General features: G+C 47.8%; 1 protein-coding gene across 1 annotated transcript in view; it reads right to left on the minus strand.

Moving 5' to 3' along the window:
* The window catches only part of SCD5 (stearoyl-CoA desaturase 5), a 70,251-nt gene that overhangs the window by 26,614 nt on the left and 26,450 nt on the right, over positions 1-17,187 (minus strand). The gene's annotated exons all lie outside the window — the stretch shown is intronic.

The following is a 17,187-nucleotide window of genomic DNA, read 5'->3' on the forward strand; positions in this document are numbered from 1 at the left end:
AGAGAGACTAGACCAGGTTCTCAACTGGTGTGTATTGAAGTAGTTCCATTTAAATCAAGTGGTTTGCACCAGCTGGAAATCTGGCCCTTAGACTTTATTTGACACAGGGGTAAACAGCAGCAGGGGCCCTGAAGAATGTATGTGATGCTGAAACGCCACCAAGAACATGAATTTTGAAGCCGTACATAAGCCTGAGAGCTGAAATAGCCCAGCAAAAAGGACCCAACAGCTCTGGGACCAGAGTGAAAGCAAATCTTTTCAATCAAATGTATTTCACGGTGAGATTAGACATGACATTTGGGGGAAAATCAGGTCCTTGCAAATTTTACTTCACCCCAGCCATCTCCTGATTTATAAATAGCTAATAAGTCATCGCAGATCTACAGTGAGAAGACTCTAATCCCCAGCTTTCCTCTGCAGAATAAATTACAAACTCAATTTCAATTAGTTCACCAGCTATTTGATTTTAAATGAACTACCTAAAATAATCAGAGTTGCCATAGTAATTACATGAGGAGATAGCGGCCATTTATATTCCTGGCTCATTTTCAGAGTGCGACTGTCCTGACATATAAAAGGATTACATTTAGAGCAAACCTCCCCTACTAGCAATTCCCCTGTATTCCAGAAGCTCCCTTCTGGATTTGTAATTGACAAGATCCCATAAGCAGCAGCTAACGGTAAGGTCATATGCTTGAGTAAGGAAAAGAGCTGGCCACTCCCCAAAACACCTGGAATCAAAATGATCACCAAAACATTAATGCTGCAATCATTTTATTTTAATGGATCTGTTAGTGCCTGGCACATGGTTTAGCTCATAATGCTGGCAATGAGCTACCTAAAATAATCATAGTTGCAAGGTGGCCTTTCATGTTTATTTTACTGAGCTAACTTCCAAAATGTCCTGTGCTGATTTACAATCAAAGCAAAATTATATATCCCACAAGAACGTGCAAAGTAGAGAGAGCGAGCGAGCGAGCCCAGCTGGATTTACTGATACTAGGTTAAACTGACATTTTGAGTTTAATCTAATATGAGAAAATCCAGTGGTGCACTCTCTCTGCTTCACACATTATTGCAGGTCATCCCCAGTACTGGAGATTCTGGAATCAGAGCATGGACGACGATTTTATAGACGGTGCATAAAACACGAGAGCCCAGCTGGACTGGCACCGCAGTGCTTGGAGCAGTAAAACACAATAGGTGATTGCAGTGGAGGGGGCAGCTTGTCACCAAATGAATACGATGGGGAACAGGCAATAGCAAGTCATAAACACACTTTGGGCCATCCTCTCTCCTGCCTCTGGGAAAGAAAACCCTGAACAGAAAGGAGAATTTATTTTAAAAAAGATGCACAACTCCCAGGCAGAGCCCTTTCCAACACACTGTGCTAATTGGGAGGGAGGGAGGGCCAGGAGTGGCACTGAATAAGCTGGGAGCATTGCCTGTGAAACAAGCAGAGGTCAATGATCCTGGAGGTTTGCAGAGGACAAGCCAATGAATCTTGGGCCACCACTACTCCAGGCCCTGCTGCCAGGCCAGCCCGCTACTAGGCAGCCTCCCTACTTACCAGGCATGTGTAAGACCAACAGACCCTGGTCATCAGCGGGATCAGACCTGGGACCTCCAGAGCTTAATGCATGAGCCTCTACCACATGAGCTAAAAGCCAGCTGGCTAGTAGTTAAGGCTGTAGAGCAGACTCATTCATATTCTCTCTCTCCCCACCCCCCCGATGGGACAGAACACCACACCCAGATGGTGTGTGGGTTACACATGCACATCCCTCTCATGGTAAATGTGGAGAAAGCTGGGCTGGGGGAAGTGGAGTGACATCCCTGAAATCAGCAGTCACTTATGATGCGTATTGCACTGTAAATTATGCTGCTATACGAGAGGAACATATGCACTGGGAGTTAGATTCTTCCACACAGTTCAGCATCCCCAATCGGGCCCGGCCAGAGGTTCGAAAAGCACTCCGCTCCCTTTAGACACCTAAATAAGTGGCTTGGCACGTTGGATGCTGAGCACTTGGAAATCCAGGCCTGTGTGGCTCTTCCATCATTCTTCATCCCATCTGGCAGGCAGAGGGCAGGGACAGAGGTGGCTATGTAGAGCAGTGTTTCTCAAACTGGGGTTGCCGCTTGTGTAGGGAAAGCCCCTGGGGGCCAGGCCGGTTTACCTGTCCCGTTCGCTGCTCCAGGCCAATGGGAGCTGCTGGAAGTGGCGCGGGCCGAGGGACTTACTGGCCGCCGCTTCCAGCGGCTCCCATTGGCCTGCAGCGGCAAACCACGGCCAGTGGGAGCCGCGATCGGCCAGACCTGCGGATGGGGCAGGTAAACAAACTGGCCTGGCCCTCCAAGGGCTTTCCTGCACAAGCAGCGACCCCAGTTTGAGAAACACTGATGTAGAGGATGGGGAGGAGCTGGTGCTGTGATGCTGCCTTTCCCTTCCAAAGGACCTCACCACCAACCCCATTTGTGTGGCACTTCTGTGCTTCCTCTCCACGCAGAGCCCTTCACCCCAAACCACTTCATTCATCTACCTCCAGCAAGACATTTCTTCTATCCACCAGCCTTCCAAGACCCCTTTCCTTCTCTCACGTGCACTCTGCAGCACACAGCCGTTCTCGCCAGCTGGAGAAGGAAAGGAAGCAATGAATATAAAGCCCTTCCCAAGATGAAGATACGGTCAACGTGAGTTCGTGAAGCACTCCAAGGCATCAACAATACCATGGGTGTGGGAGGTGATGAAATCTTCCCTTTCTGCAATCAACAGCAGCGGCAGTCTCAAAGCCTCATATGAAAAATCAGTGTTTTAAATCTGCCTTACATCCTGCCTGCTTTCTACTAATGCTATGCAGATGACATCCTCATCCTGATCAACAAAAATGACGGGACTGCGGAATTAACATACAGATTTGCAGAGATCACCATTACTGTAGAGAAGGGGGGATGAGGGTGAGGAATAAAGACACACAGATCCAAAGCTCCCTTTCTGGAACACTAAAGTTTCTCTGCAACTACTTGAGACGGGCAGTGCTTCAGATGAACGAACATCAGTGAGTGCTCCATATCCCTCCTGGCTCTCCTCTCATGCACAGTCCATGTGGAATATCTGCTGTGGTAAGAGTTTGTTTTAAAGAGGTGACAGGCAGATTTGTTATAAATTATCACTATCCGAGGACAACTTCTAAGTCATGGCACCAAATAGCAAAGGGATCCATCCCTGGGGGATGAACTTGCCTTGGCATTTTGTTCCCTGTGTTTCACTGAGCTTCAGTTGGGCTTCATCTCTGTGTTTGAGCTCATTTTGGTATTGCCAGGGACATGTCTCACTAATGAGCTAGGGGAGAGGGATAGCTTGGTGGTGTGAGCATTGGCCTGCTAAACCCAGAGTTGTGAGTTCAATCCTTGAGGGGGCCACTTAGGGATCTGGGGGAAAAAAAAAATCTGTCTGGGGACTGCTCTGCTTTGAGCAGGGGGTTGGACTAGATCTCCTGAGGTCCCTTCCAACCCTGATATTCTATGACATCAGGAGACCTCTCTGACTTGTCTCAAGGTAACTACTGCTCTGCTGGAGATTTCACCCCTCTCTTTGGGGTTCAGGGGGTGCAGTTACAACAGGCCTGAATTATACCATCACAAGGGGGGAATTTTTAACTAACAGCCACATTTTCTAGAGCAGCCACTGGTTTTGCATGCCCAGAGCAAAAACAACTGGTGACAAGTTTTCAGAAGAATTGAAGACACATAACTCCCATCAACTTCCTCAGCACCTCTGATTATTGGGTAAGGTGTTTAAATATGAATAGAGAGTAATCCAGTAAAAGAAACAATGAATTCACACAGCTGTGACTCTTTTCACTAATTTGGCTCCTGAACCACTGAGGTCTGAGTATCACTGATCTAAAGCAAGTTTAGGTGCTTATCTCCTAATGAAAGTCAATGGGAGTGAGGTGCCTGGGTACTTTTGAAAAATCCCACCAGGGGCCCCATCTGGATCTTTAAGCACCTAAATACCTTTGTGAATCTGGCCTTTAGTCTCTCTGTGCCTCAGTGCCCGCCCCATTTGTAAATGGGGGTAACAGCACTGCCCTGCCTCTCAGGGGTGTTGTGAGGTTAACGCATTAAAGATAGTGAGGGCCTCAGATATGTAGATAGGCCAAACCCTGCAGGCTTACTCAAGGAGTTGGAGTTTGCCTGAAAAAATAAAGTTAAAGAAGGGCCTTTAGATTTGAGCCACACTCAGGAGAACGAATGGAGATTACATAACTGGTTTTTCAAGGCGGGAAGAACAGGCAATGCCCCATGTTTTTATGCAGCTGGACAAGGAGTCTAAAAGGGCTCCCAGGATCTTCTCACTAGTCACAGGACTGATGCTGAGGGGAAGCTGACAACGGAGCAGGATGAAGCGCAAAAGTCAAGGTGTGAGAGCGCCGGGAAGCCAAGGCCTTGACGTTTCAGACCTGGCCTAATCCATAGCACAGCAGCCAAAGCAGGAGCTTTGAAGCCATTGGACAATAGGTTGTCTCTTGTCAAGATTCGAGTCTACACACACACAAAGGATTTAAAAGGATGTGGCTGGAGGGGAGAAGAGACGCGGGGAAAAGATGTCTGAAAAGAAATCAGGGGAGAGAATAGGAAACATTCATATGCCTTGATCAGTGAGCAAAGGGCCTTGTTTTGTTCTACGCAGGAGGCAATGGCACATGTAGGCATGCTGAAGAACAGCTTTGCGGGGGAGGGAGAGATACCTGTGTGTGAGGATAAGGGTGATGAAACAGTCTTCCTTTAGTGCAGTGAAATGAAACACCAAGCCAGGCAGCTACCAGTGTAATGTTATTAAGGCCAGGGGAAGAGAAGAAAGATTCCCAAAGCCATTTCCCGAGAGCTGGCATTAGCTCAGAGGAGCGCTCGCTTTGATCGTGGATTCAAAGCTGCAGGCTGCATCTGGTTCACTCAGTCTTTGGCATGGCGCCAGGCCTCAGGCTCTGGCATAGAGGGAAAGTGTGTTACTGTGGCTGTGAACGCAGCCTAACATTCACCCCAGCCTGAAAACTGTGTCCAACTGCAGCAGATTTTTCTTCTGCCTCCGTATGGAAACCCAGCAAGCCATCCAAAAGGAAGCCTCTTCCTAACTCCAGGCTCCGTTAGTAGTTGGCTTGTGCACTGAACCATAAGAGTTTATATCCATTTTGTGGAACTATAAATGCATTCATTATCAGTCATATAAACATCCAAGCCTTAAAAAAAATAATAATAAAAAAAAAAAAAACACAACACCCACCTGTGAGCTCTTTGGACCCAATGACATGTGAGTTCCACAGGTTTATAATGCATGTTGGGTCAGGGGAGGGATTGTTTTACTCTCCTGTGTCACAGGAGAGCTATTTTTGATAGAAGGCCTTCACAATAAAGATTAGATTACCTTCCTGGGGGAAAGAGCCCTTGCTTAGGGGCTGTTTCTGTGTGAACACCCCAGTGCTGTGTGCCATGTTTGGTGGTTCTCCAGAGCAGTAGTTTGCTTGGGGCTGTGTAATGCTGATAGACCCCTGTTGTCAGTGGGCAGGCTTGAACTTGGAGCCTCTGGAGCTTAGTGCATGAGCCTGTACTGCATGAGCTAAAAGCCAACAAACTGGCTGTTTAATGGATCTGCTCTACAGCATTAATTCATTTTTTCTCTCTCTCCCCCTCTCCGTGGTCTCAGTGCCACTAGATGGAACAGATACCAGGAGGCAGGGGCGGCTCTAGGAATTTGGCCGCCCCAAGCAGGGTGGCATGCCGCAGGGGGCGCGCTGCCGGTCCCGCGGCTCCGGGGGACCTCTTGCAGACGTGCCTGCGGAGGGTGCGCTGGGAGGGCGGCAGGAGGCTCCGGCGGACCTTCCGCAGTCATGCCTGCGGGAGATCCACCGGAGCCGCGGGATCAGTGAACCCTCCACAGTCATGCCTGCGGGAGATCCGCTGGTCCCGCGGCTCCGGTGGACCTCCCGCAGGCATGACTGCGGAAGGTCCGCCGGAGCCGCCTGCTGCCCTCCCGGTAAAATGCCGCCCCAAGCGCATGCCTGGCGCGCTGGGGTCTGGAGCCGGCCCTGCCAGGAGGTATGTGGGTTACATCTGCACGCCTGTGCAGGCTCTGCGATTATACAGGCCTGATCTAGGCTAACGGGATTAAAATGGCTTGTTTGACCTTGGATATTCATACTGTTATGTGTTGGGTTGAACCCCGTTGGTGGTGTAACTCTCACCCTTCATTTAAGATAGTTGTAAGACACCAGTAAACTCCTCTATGGAAACCGGTAGCTAAAACAATGGGGGCCTCCAACCAAAACACAGGCACCATCCAAAACAAAGGCACATGGGAGGCTGCTCAGGAATGTGAGCTGTATGAGTGAAGGGGCTTTGCTGGGTATTGTTTTGAATCGAGGTGTTCGCCTGCATCAGAGAGGAGACCAAGACCATGATCACAGATGCTGAGAGAAAAGCAGCTAAAGCAAAGGACACAACCTGGGCAAGCCCTGGCAGCATGGCCCTGAGGAAAATCCTAGAGGAAGAGCTTTTGAGGCGGAGAGCTGACTGAAAGAAGCTTGGAGCTCTGAGCAAAGATACGATTTCCTCTTTGATTCCTGCTGCTTTGTTCAGGAAACCAGGACTTAATATGTTCTAAATAAACAGGATTGTGCCAAAGACATACCCAATTCAATCACCAATTTCTTTTTCTGCCTGGAACAACTCACAAGACCCCAAATTTCTGCCTAACTGCTCGGGTCAAAAGCAGGATTAATACATTTAAAGTGGAGGGGGCAGGTGACAATTCCAGGCTGCTCTTGCTTCACCCCAATGCCCTTTTGCTGCTAGCAGAACACTGTCTTTAGGGGGTCTCCTCTTCAATTATTTTAACAAGGTTATGGCCTCCGGACCCCACCTTTACATAATCTGGTACCTGTCCACATTAGCCCTGCCCTCTGCAAATATTTATAGCATTAGCACAGCTCTGGCTCTCCATATCCCTGCTGTAGTTCACCAGCCACAGAGCCTATCTGCCATAGCACGCACATGAGGTTCTCCAGCACCTGCTCTTCATTCCTGTCAGGCAGTTGCATGGTGTGTGTGCTGCTCCACCTATGTGTGCAAGAAAAGGCTGCAGCTACCAGTGCCGCTGGTGATAGATCCTACCAAAAAGTGCAGGCCTGGTTAGCTCTCCAGCCCTCAGCAGCAGGGCAATAGAGCAGTATTGCTGTTGTAGGCAGTGCCGCAAGGCTCACTCTTACTAAACTCTTCCTCCCTCTCCACATTTTTCTTCTTTCATTTTCCTGACCCCTCATTGATCCCTAAGTGATGGAACTACCACATCGCTCCTTGCCAGGGAGGCTTGGGAGAGGGGTTGTGATACACTCCCATACGACCCATTATGGGGTTGGCTACCAGGGGATCTCTCAGCGGTTGCTGTGGCTGCAGGCGCCACGAGCTTTCCATGCTCAGAACTGGAAGGGACCTTGAGAGGTCATCTAGTCCAGTCCCTTGCACTCATGGCAGGACTACGTATTATCTAGACCATCCCTGACAGGTGTTTGCTTCTTATCCTAACCTCAGAGGTTAAGAACAACAATTTTTCTCCCTCCTTCTAACAACCTTTATGTACTTGAAACCTGTTATGTCCCCTCTCAGTCTTCTCTTCTCCAGACTAAACAAACCCAATTTTTTCAATCTTCCCCCATAGGTCATGTTCTCTAGACCTTTAATCATTTTCGTTGCTCTTCTCTGGACTTTCTCCAATTTGTCCACATTTTTCCTGAAACGTGGCGCCCAGAACTGGACACAATACTCCAGTTGATGCCTAATCAGTATGGAGTAAAGAGGAAGAATTACTGCTCGTGTCTTGCTTACAATACTCCTGCTAATACATCCCAAAATGATGTTCACTTTTTTTTTGCAGTGTTACATTGTTGACTCATATTTAGCTTGTGATCCACTATGACCCCCAGATCCCTTTCCGCAGTACTCCTGCCTAGGCAGTCATTTCCCATTTTGTATGTGTGCAACTGATTGTTCCTTCCTAAGTGGAGTACTTTGCATTTGTCCTTATTGAATTTCATCCTATTTACTTCAGACCATTTCTCCAGTTTGTCCAGATCATTTTGAATTTTAATCCAATCCTCCAAAGCACTTGCAACCCCTTCGAGATTGGTATCATCCGCAAACGTTAAAAGTGTACTCTCTATGCCATTATCTAAATTATTGATAAAGATATTGAACAGAACCGGACCCAGAACTGATCCCTGTGGGACCCCACTCTTTTGCCCTTCCAGCATGATTGTGAACCACTGATAACTACTCTCTGGGAATGATTTTCCAACCAGTTATGCACCCACCTTATAGTAGCTCCATCTAGGTTGCATTTCCCTAGTTTATGAGAAGGTCATGTAAGACAGTATCAAAAGCCTTACTAAAGTCAAGATATACCACATCTACTGCTTTCCCCCTATCCACAAGGCTTGTTACCCTGTCAAAGAAAGCTATCAGGTTGGTTTGACATGATTTGTTCTTGACAAATCCATGCTGACTATTACTTATCACCTCATTATCTTCTAGGTGTTTGCAAATTGATTTCTTAATTATTTGCTCCATTATCTTTCATCATCATCTATCAGTCAGTCTTCCTCACGATCATGGCATGTACCAGTTGTCTCCACTTATCGTTGAATACGTACAGGCCACTTTGAGCCCAGCTTAGCCAGGGGAACAGTAGCCAGTTTGTTGTGCTTTCCTTGTGGTGAAGCAGTTCAGGGGCCGTCCACCTGTGATTGCATTTCAAAGGCAGGGTAGCCTATTTCAGCCAATTAAAGTGAGCACTTTTATGCTGAGAGGCGAGACTGCAGGCTCTGTGCAAACAGCTCTTTGCTCTGGAGTGTTTAAACGCTGTGATCTAGTGCTGCCTTTGTTTGGTTTTCTTTCAGTCTAGATTTTCAGAGTGGAAGAACGACCGTGAATATAAGCTACTAGGACTGCAGTTTCAGTTGGAATCCTCGGGCCCTCTATTTATGTTATTTCCTCTCTTTTTTTGAGGAATCGCGACAGCTGTTTCCTCTTAGACAGGGATGTCGGGCTAGGTCCACACACAGTTTTAGGTACCTACCTGCCAGTTTAGACACCTACGTTCAAAATTTAGATCCTCAAAACCCCCGGGAAGTTGCCACCTAACACTAAATTCTCTAGGCTGCTAAATTTCCACTAGTTAAGTCCCCCAAGTGCCTACATTTCTGCTAGTGGGCATGTGCAGAGCTGCCTGTGTCCTCAGCTGCTCCGCACCTCACACCTAAACCCTGGGGGGGATTCTCAAACGAGGCACCCCTAATTCACCCGCAGGGCCTGAGCCGGTAGGCGTGCTCCAAGCATGCCTAACCCACACAAAAGACAGCCCCTTGCACCCCGGTGGTTACAGCACCTGAGATGTGGGAAAGACAAACAACACTCTGCCTAAGCAGGTACCCAAACCCAGGTCTCCCACCTGAGTGCCCTAATCACTGGGCTATAGGGCGAGTCTCTCTCCAGTTCTCCCGCTTTATATAAGCTACTTAAACATTCCTTGGAGCAGGGACTGGAACCTGGATTTCCCCCAGGAGTGCAAGTGCACGAACCACTGGGCTACGGAGTAAATCTCACCTCGCTCGCTAGCCCAAGGTTGGTGACTAAGCCCTTTGAGGGGCAGGGCCTAAGCATTTCCTACTGGCTAGTTTAGGCAGATTCCTGCTCAGCATGCTGGCGTCTGAGTTAGGCACCTAACTCACCCAATGCATTGTACAGGAACCTGAGTGCCTCAAGCTGGAGCCGTGGATTCCACTGGCACCTAAGCCGATCAGACACTGCAATGCTGAGCCTACGTTCTCTTTGTGGATTTAGCCCTGTGTCTTTCTACAGCACTGTTTCAAAGCTACTATAGTACACAGACTTGATGCTAATGGAAGAAATTGGTGCTAGATTACGGCAGTGGGGCTTTGGGCTACAGTCCTGCCATGTTGTCCTTGCGGATGGAGCCTTATACCCACATGGGTATAAGTCAGTGCACAAGTACAGTGACAAATTGCAGGATCTCAAACCAATTGCAGGATCACATAGGGTTGCCCTAGATGGCTTCCGAACCAAAAGTCCGGTTATCATGGGAGGAAGCGCCAGATCATGAACCCACGCCAGCCGCTGCTCAGCCAGGGCAGCCTCCTACCTGCAGGCAGGCTCCTAGAGAGGATCCAGGGAGCAACAGTGGAGGGTGGGAAGAGGTGCAAGCAACAGGGGTGGAGCCTTGGGGAAGAAGTGGGGCAGGGCGCTGGAGGGAGGAAGAGATGGGGCAGGGGGAGGGACCTGGGGAGGGTCCCGTTACCAGCAATTAGAAAGACGGCAACACTAGGATCACAGCCTTACTGTGTAGAGTGTATTGTATACAAAATGCCTTTATATGGTAGCAGAGGGAGAGGCTTCCTTAAGGGACATACCAAGAGGGGAGATCTGAAGACAGGGGAGCTGCTGAGATGGAGAGATGTCAGCCAGCTGTTACACATGACAGAAGCTGAGAGAACATTCTTGCACCAACAGTAGTGACACTGTGCAAAGGGCAAAGAGGAGAACAGTGGTACACAAGGAAAGGGAAGTGGGAGAGGATGAGAGAGAGTTTAATTTCCAGGATCTTTCCTAATATGCAAACCAGAAGCCAGTGACTTGCCAGGCTCTGAGTTATGTTGTGCATGTGTGCAGATGCTAGTTATGGGAATATTCCACAATCAATAGACAAAGTGTTTTTGTTTTAACATCTTTGTTAACAATCTAGAACAAAATTAAATGACATACGAATTATAAACTACAGAAGATGCTAAATTTGGAGGTGTTTTAACAGCAGGGAGGACAGAGAAACGCAAAGGGACTTGGGCAGGATAGGAACATAATGAAGAATAAAATGAGATTTAGTCTGAAAACAAAAAGCAAGGTAATGCATCGGGGAAAATAACCCCAGACAGGGATATTCAATGGGGAAAAGAAACCTGGGAAGCAGCAGCCTGGAAGAAGGCTGAGGGATGATCATTGACAGCAACTAAAATATTCAGAGTTTGCCATGTGATATGGCAACAAAAAACATCCATGTAATTTCGAGCTGCAGACATAGGGCTATCATGTCACACACCTGGAGAAGCAGCATAAACCAGATCAGGTGAGTCCTTTAAAAATGGAGTGGATTGGAGGTGAACAGCCTAAAACATTAGGGCCATATATTTCAGGGGGCTGAGCACCCATGATCAAGGCCTGATTTTCAAATGAGCTCAGTACATTGGGCATGGGGCTCTTTGAGTCATAGATTCATAAAAGTGGAAGGGACCTCGAGAGGCCACCTAGTCCAGTCCCCTGCACTCAAGGCAGGACTAAGTAATCTGGTGTTGTGTCCACTGGGTTGGGTGCCAAGCATTTGCGAAAACCTGGGATGAAATCCAGGTTCCACTGAAGTCCAGAGCAAAATTCCTACTGACTCCAGTGGGCCCAAGATTTTACCTCTGGCCCTTAAGTAGTTGCCTGAATGGAAGCGGGGCTCTTTTGAAACAAATCTGGCCTCTTTTGTGGGTACTGATCTCCTAAACTTCTGACCCTGGGCTCTTCTGAAAAATCTGTCCCCACCGTGTCCAGTTAATAGGCATTTACTATTGGCTGAACCTGAACATTACATAATGAATGTAATGAACATTACACATCAATTGGGATCGTTACCTAGTTCTAAAATAAGCTGGATAAAAATGTTAGTGCTTTCACCATTCTACCCTGTGCCAAAATGGACAAGTATCAACTCTGCTGGCTCCTGAAACAGATGAAATACCTGAACATCCTTCTTAACAGAGGATTACAAAACACTAACAGATAACATCAGTCCACACACTGCCAAGAATCAAACATAACCTAGTTACATGGAGGAAACTGCAATTCTCTCTCCAAGGGGCGAAACACAAAAGTTATAAAAATAGGAGTTGTGAGACAACTCAATTACGCATTCACAATGTTGCCATTGATAATCTGTAAAACATGTTTTAAAATAATGAGTAGTGTCATGTGATCGTTCCTGTGGGATGGTAAGAAGCCAAAGCTGCATTAACTATACATCAATTGCCTGCAAACTCCTTCTTCTGCTGAAAGATACAAGCTTGCAGATGCTACAGTAGGAAGATACGGAATATCGGTACAGGAAAACAGTGTCAGAACCGGCTCACCCACTCCCATGATGCTCTTTGATAATGTTTTAACAGCTAGATCAGTGGTCCCCAACCTTTTCCGGGTGGCAGGCACCAGATGACGAGCCACCGAGGACTGTGGCCGGCGGACAAGCATCTGCCGAAATGCTGCCGAGAAGCGGCAACGTCGAGAGGCGTTGCCGCCGAAAATCAGCGGCATTTCAGCGGCGACGCCTCTTGGTAATGCCGCATTTTGGCAGCATTTTGGTGGATGCTTGTCCGCTGGCCAGTACGCGGGAGCACATAGATGCCCCGGCGGGCGCCATGGTGCTCACGGGCACCGTGTTGGGGAACACTGAGCTAGATAATAACCCTAATGTTGCAGTACTACAAAGGGAGTGGGTAATATTTTCAAAGCATCTAAGCCACAAGAGGCACCAGTCCCATTTTCAGCACTGACTTTGGCATTCAGCATTTCAACTCCTTAGTCCCAAGGAGTTGAACTGTGTGATTGGAATTCAAAAGTGATTGCAGCACAGTCCCATTTTCAAAAGCAACTTAGGCACTTCTGAAAGTATTACCTGGTAAGTTTATATTAGGAAATTGAACAACTATCGTTTAGGCTCTGATTCAGTGAAGTACTTAAGCATATGCTTAGCTTTAAGCACATAAAATAAAGTCAAATTACTTTAAATCCTAGCTAGCCAGAGATTACATATTATTTATTATGGAAAAAATGAAATAAACTCACTTTAATCAAATGGGAAGAAAGATTAGAGGAACAAAAACAAATAAAGGCTTATTAGAGAACTAGAGACCCTCCCTTCCTAACACTGCACACAATTAGCATCCAAAGCAGCAAAAGGTAGCAGAAAACAAATCAGTGCAGAGGCTAAGGATTAATTACTGAAGGCATTCACAGTAGCAAGGCAGACATTAGCTTTTCTGAATATGATAGTTATTTATAGGAGTAACTGAGCTGCATAATTTTAAAATGCCAAGCACATAGTTCAGCTCTTAAGAAAAAATGACGTTTCTTGACACAAATCCAGTTAAGTGAATCTTTAAAGCACTGGATTCTACCGTATAAAGAGTAGGGAGGTGGGAGAATTCTCTATGATCTTTCCTTCTGAGGTCGCTGGTTTATGGAGACAGGGAGCTATCTGTCCAAAGGAAAGTGTACTCAGGAGCCGCAGAGAATACTTTTAACATTGGAATCCACAGCACTGACATATATTTCATGCACAGGCACATGACAAATCTTTTGGAACATGCAGTATCATGAAATTGGACAGGAGTACAGCATGTCTGATGCACAGAGAAAAACTGACAGACAAACCATCGCTATATGGCATTAAGCTTGTGGCTAAAGCCAGGAGATGCAGAGGTTAGGCTCCCGCTCTCATCCCTTTGAACCTTGTTACAGCACAGACCGTACGCACATTGTGGGAAGGGCCTCAGATCAAAACACACCTGAAGCAGGCTCCGAGCTTTTGCACTAAAACCTCTGGATTTATGAGTGGGAGGGAATTTCTTTTTTTGATCAAAACTGCTTAAAATAAAATAAAAAATAAAGAGAGAATAATTCCTCACAAATGCTCTTGCCTTAGGAGCCATTGACAGTCTCTTGTTTCAATCATTACAATAGGCTTTAAAAACAAACCAAGGACCAGGTCATACGCATGCGGGAGACTTAAAACCACACAGTCGGGACAGAGGAGCTGTTATGCCATCATAGAAGTCCAGTGGCTGCTGCACTCACCACTGTGGTTTGAAATACCCAAACCTACTGACCTGGAGGGTATGCTGCAAACCACGGGCTTATGGGACCTGGGCCACAATGCGGAGGGGCGGGGGGGGCAAGTGTGGCAATTTGCCCCAGGCCCCCACGAGATATAGTATTCTATAGTATTGCTATTTTTTTTTAATGGAAGGGGCCCCCAAAATTGCTTTGCCCCAGGCCCCCTGAATCCTCTGGGCGGCCCTGCCACAATGAGCGTTGGTCGAGGTGGGTTTTTTTTCCATTGATGAGTGTTCTTAAGGGTTAATTGTGATGGGGGAGGGGTGGAATTGGTGAGCTGGATTTGCTTCTGTTTAAAATACAATCCATGTAAACACACTCACATTCCCCCTTTCCCTAAGGGGAGAGGCAGTGAATAATTTCGCCTGCCACCCTTTGTCTGTCTTATCTATTTAGCTTGTCATTTCTCTGGGGGCAGAAACTGTCTTTTACTATGGTGCCAATCACCACCTCATTCATTGACTTCTCCCCACCCCCAAGCCTTCACCTGCTTTTGTGCCTCTTTACGTCCCCATCCTTCAACAAGCTCCATGCAGGCAGAGCACCGGTGGCAGCTTTGCCATTCACGTCAGTGGGAGCAGGATCTGGCCCATTTCCCACACATACCAGAGGGAGGGGCACACTCCTTACAAATCCATGTAAATTGTAAGGTGCCTGCTGCAGAGGCCCTTCTCAAGGGCAGCCGTGAAGATAAACATCAGTTCATTAGCTTGCTGCTGCAGACTGCAACACAGAATGCAGTTCTGTTACTGGGAATGAGAAATACACAGGGCCATCTACCACTGTCATCTGACCCAGTATATTACACCGCTCCATCCCTACGAGTCTGTCTCACGCATCCCCGCACAGGGCTGGAGTACCCGATAGGCAGACTAAGCACGTGCTTAGGGCACCAGCAAAGCAGCGGGCACCAAAAAAAAGAGGGTTTTTTTTTTTAAACAGTTATTGCGTTATTAGCGTTACAGCTCGCCTAACTCTTGCTAACATATACTGTTATGCATTAAAATCCTCTACACATCCCTGTCAGTTCTTTCTCTACTTCCACAATGTGATATTTGATATTTCAAAAAAGCATGGAAGTCGGCATCATGGGAAAAATCAGAACTTTGTTAGACTTCCTTACACTCCACTACACACCCTTCCCCCGTTTTTCTGCTCTCTTTTTTATTACTTATCCCCACCTACACCAGGGGGGAGTCCTACTAGCGTAGATCGAAATAATGCGAGGAAATCAGATCCTGTCATGTATTGCAATAAATCTCTGTTTTATTATTGATATATTCTAGTATTGCTTTTATTTTGAATTACATATGGAGGGGGCAACATAATCTTTTCAGTGCTTAGGGCCTCTAAAGGTCTTACTCTGGCCCTGGCCCTGCGCGCACCCCTCTACTCCAATCAAGCTTATCAGCTTTGAGGCCCTGATTCTCCTTTACTCTAGTACCCCTGGCACTGCTCTCGCAGCAGCGAGGGGGTCGTTCAAGTGGCCGTCAATGAGATCCTGATGCCCAGCTTCCCCCTGGAGCACCGTTCGCGTTCTCCCCTCCCCGTGCAGCTCATGATCGGACACAAAACACGGCAATGCAGTCAGAGGACAGTGCTGTCTATGCTCAGGGCATAGGCACAGAAGTGAGGGCACCTGGGTTTACTCCCATCTTTGCCACTGAATCTGACACACCTTGGTCAAGTTACTGAACTCCACTGTCTCCGTTTCCCCACCTGTAAAATGGAGAGAGTAATGTTATATACACACCTACCTCGCGTTGGAGTTGCAAGGGTTAATTAATTAACGCTTCTGAAGTGCTTTGAGATCCCCCGGTTAAAAATAAAGACTATTTAATGCGCAGTTGAAATGCTTAGGTGGCTGTTCCTCAAACAGGATGTAAATACCGGCTCGTGTGGCATTTTGTGCACCATTCAACACTAGGGGGCGCTACCGCACAGGTGCACAGTGTTAGTTTTAATTCCTGCTGGACAACTTCAGAAGAATGAAAGTGATGACTAGCAACACCTAACGTTTATACGGCACCATTCATCCCAAATAGTACTCCTACCACCTAGTTCTTACAGAGCACCTTTCCTCCATAGATCTCAAAGCACTTTACACAAAAGATCAGTATCATTATTCCCACTTCCCAGAGGGGGAAACTGAGGCACAAAGTGATTTGCCAAAGGTCACCCAGCATAGCAGTGGCAAAGCTGTGAATAGAACCCAGGTCTCTTGAGTCCCAGCCTAGTGCTCTATCCATCAGGCAACACTGCCCAAAAGGATCACAATACACTGTAAAGCCTGGGTGAGATTTTGTGCTGTACCACCTTCAAGGCCCAGTACAAAACTGGCAGCCTGAGCACATACCTGCCACGTTTTGTGCCACTCCATGGAACTTTTCATTCCAATTATTTGTAAATGTGCAAAGCCTGGCAGCTGTAGCAGGTGGCTAGGGAGTGGGAGGGCACTGTCAGGGGAGCTGGGTTTGTGAGGGGTGTCCGAGCAAAAGATGGGTGTAGTTGGGGGGTTGCTGGATGGAGCGGGTGCATGGAGGTGGCTGGGGGGAGGTAGGTTTGTGGGCTGTACAGGATGTGTGGAGGGGAGGAGATTAAGCAACCTCAGTGGCTGAGGGAAGCAACGAATAGCTCATGTGGGGGAAGGGCGGGGGGGAGGCTGGGCAGTACCTAGCGTTAGTAGTAGAGTAGCTTGGTGAAGAAAAGTGGGTATGTGGAGGCTCCCAGGAGGAAGACGGGGGCAGGTGGGTGAAGTGTCTCTGGGCTGGGCGCAGGCTGGCAGGTTTCTGGAGCCAGTAATGGCCATGTCCCTATTGCCTCCCCCACTAGCTGCTGCTCGCTTACTCCTGCCAGCTGCATTTTCCCTGCTCAGAGCCGGCAGGGGGAGCAGGTGCTACAGTGACCGCTGGCAGCAAAGCCCCACAACTCTAGCAGCCCACTCAATGCGTGACATCAAGTCCGGGTGCTGGGAATGCAGGAGTGGTGGCTTGGACAGGTGACCCTGCCATGCCTGCAGAGATGGGGAGAACTAAGGCAGCTTTGGGCCCTCTCAACTCGGGGCTGCTTTAGAGACCAAAATGGCCTCCAGACATCTTGGGGGTTGCTCTAAGTTACAGCAGCCCCACCCTGAGCGGCCTATGGGCAGGAGCACCACCCAGAATCCCCACTGTGCCAGTCGCCATGGCC

This window comes from Mauremys reevesii, linkage group 5, assembly GCF_016161935.1.
Source record: "Mauremys reevesii isolate NIE-2019 linkage group 5, ASM1616193v1, whole genome shotgun sequence".
Taxonomy (NCBI): Eukaryota; Metazoa; Chordata; order Testudines; family Geoemydidae; genus Mauremys; species Mauremys reevesii.